This window comes from Mesocricetus auratus, unplaced genomic scaffold (assembly GCF_017639785.1).
Source record: "Mesocricetus auratus isolate SY011 unplaced genomic scaffold, BCM_Maur_2.0 Super-Scaffold_100013, whole genome shotgun sequence".
Lineage (NCBI taxonomy): Eukaryota > Metazoa > Chordata > Mammalia > Rodentia > Cricetidae > Mesocricetus > Mesocricetus auratus.
This window is the reverse complement of record NW_024429196.1, coordinates 82,148,555-82,157,400: the sequence shown is the minus strand read 5'-3', so window position 1 is coordinate 82,157,400 and position 8,846 is coordinate 82,148,555. Positions and strand designations below refer to the sequence as shown.

At 45.6% G+C, this 8,846-nt stretch overlaps 1 long non-coding RNA gene across 1 annotated transcript; it reads right to left on the bottom strand.

Annotated features, from left to right (window-relative positions):
- Nucleotides 1–511: 511 nt before the first annotated feature.
- On the bottom strand, nt 512–3,452 carry LOC110342475. Its single transcript, XR_002384556.2, has 2 exons — nt 3,350–3,452; nt 512–802 (listed from the first exon to the last, which is right to left on the bottom strand). It is a non-coding gene; the product is annotated as an uncharacterized LOC110342475 (long non-coding RNA).
- Nucleotides 3,453–8,846: the final 5,394 nt, after the last annotated feature.

Below are 8,846 nucleotides of genomic sequence, written 5' to 3'. Positions count from 1 at the left end.
GAGGGAGCTGGGATTGACATGTGAAGCAAGCTTGTTTCTAATTTAAATTTTAAAAGATTTTTTTTAAAAAAAGTGGGTGAGGGAAGGTTTTGTGAGTAAAATGCTTGCACTTCTGTAATAAGCCAGGCATGGTGCGGTGCTCCCCCAGCACTGAGGGTTGGAAACAGGGTAGCTCTGCTGGCAAGCCAATCTAGACAGTCAGTGAGCTCTCTAGGTTCAGTGAGAGTCCCCTGACTCTGAAAACAAGGTGAAGAGGGGTTGAAAAAGAAATTCTGCTGTCAACCCCACCCATAAAGGTGGGTACTCCTCCCACCATGGTCTAGATGACTAAACCGGTAGAGTGCTTGCTTAGACACACAAAGTAGCAAACAATCAAGGCATGGGTGTCTCTACTCCCAGCACTCAAGAGAAGGCAAGAAGATTAGAAATTCAAGGTCACCTGTAACTGAAAACTCAGGACACCCATAGAACAGGATACACTGTCTCAAAAAACAGATGAATAAACAAGGTATAAAGATCTAAATTTATAGTGATGAAAGTCAAGGTTGGGGATCATTTAAAAGCAGAAATAGCCAGTCACAGCGACGCCCGCTGCAAATCCCGGCTCCCAGGAGGCAGAGGCAGGCATATTATTCCATAAGGAAAGCTCCTGTTGTCTTGAGACCTGCAGGCCCTACAGGGAAAGAACCCTACTGACTGAAGGAGAACTAATCCCTGTGGCTTCAGTGCTCTGAACTGAACGCCTCTGTCTTCTAAATGATGTCGGGCATGTGTTTCATTTCTGTTGCTGTCAATAAATAGCCTGTCAAAAAAAAAAAAAAAAGCAACTTGGTGGAGGTTGAGTTTTTGCTCACATTCTCAGTTCTAGCCCAGTGTTGTGGGGAAGTCACAGCAGCAGACTCCCGCCCCCCAGGAAGCAACGGGTCAGATCGCATCACGGTCAAGAACAGAGAGAAAGAAATGCAATACGAGAGCTTACTTAACAGTAATGCATCCCCAACTGCACTGCCATCTTGAGCTGCCCCCTCGGCCCCCACGCACCCCTGGATCACAGCTTCTATGTGCTGACCCTGAGGAAACACTTCCCAGAAGACTTCCCACTCAGGGATGTTGGTTTATTAACCTCAGCTTATTCCTCAGCGCTGAATTGCCCTAGCAAAGCAAAGGCTCCTCGTCCACATAGTCTTAATTCAAATCATATTTCACAAATGGCCCCCGAGAGAGCCTTTGCTTCCCTTGGAAACTTCACAAGCCAGTCTCCCATCGTCTCCATCTCTCTCAACATTTTTTTTTTAATCTTCCCCTAACAGCTTGTTAAGGGAAGCTCCAAGCACTCAAGAGTCCCGAAAACTTCTACAACCCTCCCAGAAAAGAACATTTCCCAGCAATAGTCTACTCTCTAGGACCAGCTTCTGTCCCGGGTTGCTTTCTCCTGCTGTAGTAACACCATGACCAAAAGCAATGCAAGGAAGAGACAGTTGGTTTGGCTAATCTGTCCTTTCAGATCGCAGTCGGTCTTTGAGGGAAGTCAGGGAGGAAGGAAATATGAAGGAGCTCTGCTTACTGGCTCATGTTCATCTGCTTTTCCCATACCTTACAGACCCACCCGCCCACAGACGCGCCTACAGGCCAGTCAGATGGAAGTGCTTCTCCAATCGAGGTTCCCTCCTCCCAGGTGACTCCAGTTTGTGTCAAGCTAAGAAAACTAGCCAGCATGTTGTTTGTTTTGAGAAAGGGTAACCTAAGCTGTAAATCCTAGATAGCTGATGAGCACATTGGACCTCTGATCATTCTACACACCTGCCCCCCACCCCAGTGCTGGGATTATAGACATGTACCAATATACATACCCAATACATATATAGTTTGACTTTTTAAAAATCACTTTTAATTTGTGTGTGCTGGGGGGGCTGGCACACGTGTGTCTGTATATTGGTTACGTGAATATGGGTGCCTGAGGGTGCCTCAGTAGACACCCTCCCCACCCCCACTCCCCAGAGCTGGAATCACAGGCAGTGAGCTCCCCTGATGTGGGCACTGGGAATCAAGAGCTGTACATGTTCTTAACCACTGAGCCATCTCTCCAGCCCAATCATTTCTTAAAGAAAAAAATAAGGCAAAGTCAATTTCAACCAGAAATGCTCGTGGGCAGGCGTCTATTCTGTGAGCAGAGTTGCAACACAGAAGGAAAATGGTGTCTCTTCCGTGAATAATGTCCAGCGCTTCAAGTTCAATGGGCACAGCTACATTGCATTTGGTCTAAACATTTTCCTAAAAGGAAAATTCCGGCTCGTTTAGATTTTTACAAGAAGAAAGAGAGGGCCTGAGCCCCCCAGAGAGTAAGCTCATCTGCACCCATTGTCTAGATGTCTAAAGTCAGTCCTGTTTCACATTTCAGGGTTATTGTTTTTGAATGCTCAAGGGATAGAGTCTTCCTTTAGCAGAAGCAAAGCATTCCCTTCTGGTGGGAGAAACCAGGCTGTGATGATAACTCATATTCTTGGCCTAAGACTCTGCTCTTCAGCAGGAACTGTCTCCCTGTCTGGCTTTTGTCAAGATACAGGGAAAAGTTTGAGTATCTTGAGACTCTGTCCGGAGCTTGGCCAAGGGGGGATGGCTGTTGCAATATCCACTCACAAATGCTACCTGAACTCTGCAGTGACTGTTACTATGTCCCTGCTTTCTTTCTTTCAGCTCGGGGAAGCGAGGTGTAGCCATGTGAATTGCTTTAGACTACCATCTGAGACCTGGTGTCTGACTCCTGGTTCCTGCCCTGAATCCCTCATCATCTCTCCTCATTACCACCCCTCACCCCAAACCAATTCAGGAGCCTGTGGCGAGATGGCATTGCGGTCCCTCAATAAATTCTGAGGGGGACCTCCGCATGGGGAATGAATGAAGTTTGTTGCCTTAGCTCACAGTGGCTGTTGCCCCAGCAAGCTCTGCATCCAGCCAAGGGCATAAGTAATGTCACCTGCATTGTGACAGGCACTAGGGAAAGAGCCAGTCAAAGGGAGACAGCACACAGCCTCAGGGAAAGGTAAACCCAAGCTCCCGAGAATTCAAAACTGAAGAAATATGGTAAGCCCAAAGAAATACAGTAAGAGACACATTTCATTGAATGGGGGGGTGTAGAATATAGGTGTGGGGGGTGCGGTCATCTCTGTGGAGAGACCAGAGTTTATCCCCAGCTGCTACAACTCAGGGTGCCATACTTATTTTTTTGAGACAGGGTCTCTCACTGGCTGGGAACTTGCCCTGTAGGCTAGGCTGGCTGGCCAGGGAGTCCTAGGCAGTTTTCTGTCTCTACCTCTCTAGCTTTGGGATTATAAATGCCCACAACACCTACCTTTTTAACACAGGTTCTGGGAGTTGAACTCGAGTCCTTGTGCTCACCCTGCAAGTGCTTCGAGAAATGAGCTCTTCCCAGTCCTTCATTGATGGGGGAAATCCTTCTGTGTATATGTCTCTCATTGGTTAACAAATAAAGCACTGTTGGCCAATAGGGAAGCAAGATAGGTGGGACTAGGAGACAAGGAGGATTCTGGGAAACAGAGGCACAGTCAGTCAAGATGCAGGATGTCAGAGGAGTAAGAGGTCCAGACCCTTTCTCTGGTAAAAAGATCATGTGGAAATACTTAGATTACCAGTTACGGGTTAATAATTAAGTCAGAGCTAGCTGATAAGAAATCAAAGCAAACGGCCAATAGCTTCATAATTAATATAGTGTCTCTGTGTTATTTGGGGGCTGAGACAGCAGTGGGACCCAAGCAGCTGGCAGGAAGACTACACATTACACTTCATTTCTTTTCGAATCTGAAGAGGGAAAAATCTAGAATACACTTTCTTACAGAAAAGTGCTAAAATTATTTCTACCCGGTAGGAAGCTTGATCTTCTACTCAACAAGGAAGGGTCTCTGTGGAAATTATAGAAACTCCAGGATGACACATGGGAATTTTACTTTGAATGAGTTCCAGTAGATAATCTCATGGCTGCTGGCATCTTAGAGACAGAGAAAGTTTATTTGTGTTTAGTTTTTGTTGTTGTTTTTTAATCCAAGAGTGGCAGAGGGGTGCATGATGGGTTGTCGATATCTGCCTTGTGTTGAGGAAGGATAGTAGCAATACCATGTCTGAGGAGCTAATCAATGCAATGGAGAAACATATTTTTATTAACAGGAGAAAACACTTATATACAAGCCGGGTGGACTGTATTGTGGGCTCACCCCTACACATGTCTCTGTCAATCCATGCCTTCTAAATCAGAATTAGACAGCTTATCATAAGTTCCCACCTTGAAAGCACATTGTAAGTTATGACATGAAATGTCTACCCTCTCTCTGTAACATGTTCAAGTAATGTGTGCAAAGAGAGTAAGTATCTCCTGGTTGTGGTGCCTTAACTCTAAGTGTCTGGGATGTCAAAATAAGCTACTATGAAAAACAGGCCTCATAAGAATGACTGGCTCTATTGTCTTTCTCTCATGGCTTAGCTGGATACTGAAGGATCTTCTTTAGTTGACTTTGTGCTTATGACTGAGGTGCCTTCAGGAGGAAGTCCAGGGAAAGGGGTTTTACCGCCAGTGAGCCGAAATTCCTCTGCCCCCTCCAACATCATTTAGAACAAGACTGGAATTGTGATGCCTAGCTAGGCAGCCTTTGATCAGCTCAACCTTGGGGTTTTTCATAATTAAAAAGAAGAGATATTCTGAGAATTGCTATCTCATCCATTACAGAAGGGAGAGACCAACATCTTTCTGAAGTGGTCAGAAATCTCTACATGAAAAAAGGAAGAATCAAAATAATCAGAGACTGGAAGAAGTGACTGCCAAGATGGGAGAAGGAGTAACAGGATTTTCTGACATTTTCCCAGCTGGATCACCTGCAATTAATTTAGCAATGCCAGGCGATTTCAGTAGGATGGATAAAGAAACGCACATCTTAAGTCTAACCACCGAAAATACAAGTAAGCCTAAATTGGAGGACCTTTCACAAAGTCATTGGCCATTGCTCTTCAAAAGTGTTATGAAAAATTGAGGGACTGGACAGACTGGAGGGGAGAGAGAGAGAACTAAGCACAGTGTGGGCTGATGAATGGACCTTGAACCAGACAAACAGTAGCAGCGAGAAAATTGAACTCCAGTGAGTTCCACGAGTCAGTGACTCTCCTGTGGACATATCAGGTGTGCAGGGGAAGCTGGGATGCAGCATGGCCTTCCTTCCTAAAAGTCTGAAGTTATTTCACAATGTAAAGCTTTCAAATGCTCATGCCCCTGTGACATCACTTCAGTGTGTTTCCTGTGGATGACGTCACATCAAGTTTGTCTCCTTATTATTCCAGCAGTCATTGTTCTCTGCAGCTGGAATGACCTGTTTTCAGAACAGTTCTATTATCCTACTGCACCACACAGAATGTGGCAGTAGCCCTTCATTCCCTAGAACACCAAACCCACAAGCTCTACGGTGATCTCCCAGTGCCGTCCAACACACTCCCCTTCCCCTCTTCCTGTCCATATTTGACTGGATTAGTTCGCTTTTGCCTTACTATAACAGAATGCGTTAAGACAGGCTACTTTATAAAATATGAGACGTTTATTCTTGTTCATGGCTGTGAAGGTTCAAGGCTGAGGGACACATCTGGAGAAGTCTGCACTCCTGCAGGGTACCACATGACCAATGACAGGTTTGTGTGTTTTATGGTCTCTTATAAAGCCACCAGTGCTCACTCGTGGGAGCTCCACCCGGCTGACCTTGTCTAACCCTAACACCACCCCAAGGCCCCACCTCTGAATGTCATAATAGGATTAAAACTTTACCCTCTTAATACCTCTCAATGGGGATTAAATGTCAGCAAACCCTGGGGATATTCTGCAGTAAGTCCAAACCAGATCAGTGGCTGATCCAAAAACCAGTACATTATTTTCTTATTTTGTCTTATGAAGCTACTTGCCTCGGTCAAGTTTAGACTTACTACCTCGGTCTCAACAGCGAGGCTGCTGTAATTTTCAAGCACACACCCCAGCCGGCTCTTTTCCAGAGATGCTCCTTGCTGTACAGTCAACAACGGGCTCTGCAACCCTGGGGAAGATGCCTGTTTGGAGTGTGCGGGGGAGATACTAAAGGCGTCTTTCCAAGAGTGAGCTGAGAATGTAAACTTTTCCCTCGGAGGTGGGAAAGATGCAGAATTACAATCACAACTGAAGAGTGGATGAATAAAAGTTCCTTGCGCTTTTAAGGCTTGGGTGGGTTGAGCTAGGATGTAGTTCAGTCGGTAGAGTGCCTGCCCCACAGGCACAAAGCCCTGGGTTTGGTCTCCAGGGCCTAAGAGATCAGGTGTGGCAGCTCATGCACACAACCCCAGCACCTGGAAGGTAGAGTTAACGTCAAGATCATCTTTGACTATATAATGAGTTTGAGGACAACCTGAGCTACATGTTGTGCTGAGGATTAAAACTAGGGCCTTGTGCACTGCTGGACAAATGCTTTAGCCCCCCCCCCCGTTTAAGCAATAGACAAAATAAAATTTCCAGTAGATGAAAGAGGCTATGTCCCACTGAGCCTTGATTATTTTTTAAGCTAAACCAAATATTTAATAATTATCCCTTTCAAGGCACATACGTTCTCCAGCTGTTTTAAATACATTATTTTGTATCCTCACTGTGTCAACCAATATGCTTGTTCATTGAGATCATCTCTTGTCCATCATTCATGAAACCAGTGACCTGACCTTTACTCTTGCTCCAAATATTCTACCAGCCAGCCTGCTGGTGAACCTGGGGTCTGGGAAGGGTAGGAATTTATGGGGGCTAGCTCCATATCTCCTGCCCAGTAACAAACCTGTAGTTGACGGGAGATGTCCTTCTGTATATATGTTTCTCTTATTGGTTGATGAATAAAACATCGATTGGCTGATTGGCCAGGCAGGAAGTATAGGCAGGGCTAGGAGATGAGGAGAATTCTGGGAAATATACGCAGCTGGAGTCACCATGTAGCAGATCAAGAAGAAAGGACACACCAGGCATTCTCTAGTAAGATAAGACCACATGGAAATACTTACATTAGTAGAAATGGGTTAATAATTAAGGCAGAGCTAGCCAGTAAGAAGCCCAAGCCATAGGCCAACAATTTTATAAAGGATATAGTATCTGTGTGTTCATTTGGGGTTGAAGGGTAGCAGCACCAGCTGGGACAAAACTTCCCGTAACACGTTGTTCTGAGCACAAAATCTACTTAGATCAAAGGAGGGCATTTGCGCCAAGACAGAAGGGTGACCCTGCCTGAGGTTTACGAAGAGCTTGCTGTTCAAATACCAAAGAGAGCTTATAGCTTTGGCCACGGCTGATGAACCCTAAGACTGGCCAAATGTATCTTCCTTCTTGGAAGCACACCCCATTTCTAAAGATTGAGGCTGCAAATTAAATGAAGGATTCTTAGGTCTTTTCTATTTTCATTCAAATTAAGAAGTCAGGTATCTATTAAAAATGGTATTTTCTAAGAATAACTTTAGCCCCCTTTTAGAATGGGTGAAGAAGACGAGTCATATCAGGACATGGAAACCCAGGATTGATTTTCTTAAACTATCAGGACGGTTGTTACACTATACTCTCTGGAAGACACTGTTTGACAAATTTTCAGATATAACAGGAAGTCCTTTGGGTTGTAATGAGTATGTTGGGTTGTAATCTGAGGGTGTGGACAGATGGGTCAGCAATTACTAGTACTGGCTGCTGTTCCACAGGACCCAGGTTCAGTTCCCAGTACCCACACAGCAGCTCACAACCATCTATGACTCCAGTTCCAGGGGATCCTGCACCCTCTTCTGGCTTCTGCAGGCAGCAGGCACACAGGTGATACACAGACACACACGCCTACCAAACACCTCCACACCGTTCTGCCATGTTCTGCCTAAGTCCACGGGCTCCTCAGACCGTGGTGGTGCTAAGCCCTCTAAAACTGTGAGCCCAAATTGTTGCTCCCTTTAGTCTGTTCCGTCAGGGATTAAGGTCACAGACACACAAAAGAGTGAGTAATGCCTTACACTGTCAGAGAGATCTGCAAAATGCCTTAAAGCCCTGCCAATTAAGACATGGGAGTTGAAAGACATGGGAAGGGGACAGTTACATAAGCAACTCAGTTGCTAGTGGGTCAGAAAAATAGACATGTTGATGTTTTCTTCCACGGAAACTGTGTCATTGGTCACATAGTCACATTAAAATAGCCTTCCCTGCTACATAAAATGTTGGGAGAAAATAGCAATTATGTGACCACCATTGTCTCTTTCTCACAGCAGCCCTTGGGGCAGCACTGTCTCCTTGGGGGGAGGTCTTCCAGGCTCAGAACTTTCTGGCCACAGAAAGTCCATCTGTTTGTTGATCTTTTTCTAGACTGCTCATTACTTGAGCCTGTGATTTTCCGTGGTGAATGGAATGAATGGACAGGCTTCGGGCTGACGCTGCCTCTCAGAACACTGATGGCTTGTTGTAAATGAGGAAATGACCACAATGGCTAAGGCCAAGGTAAAACTCTCACTAAGAAAACACATCTAAAGGCTTAGGCTTGCCTTCACAGTCAGCAACTCAGACTGCAGAAGTGCAGGGCATGCCCTTTGGGTTATTCGGGAAACAAGGATACATTCTCCTCTCAGATGTTTCTGGAAAGCCATCCTTGCAAGTAAGTCTGAGGCAAGTCTGGGTCTTGCCCGGAATCAGGAGCAGGATCAGCCATCAGATTCCCTCTTCTGGCAGGCTTCGGGGTAGGGGGTGGGGGGTTGGGTGGGGGGTGGGTCTGCTTGGAAACTTTGGAATTGCATATCAGATTGGTCCAGAAGGATGCGTGTGAAGCATAGGC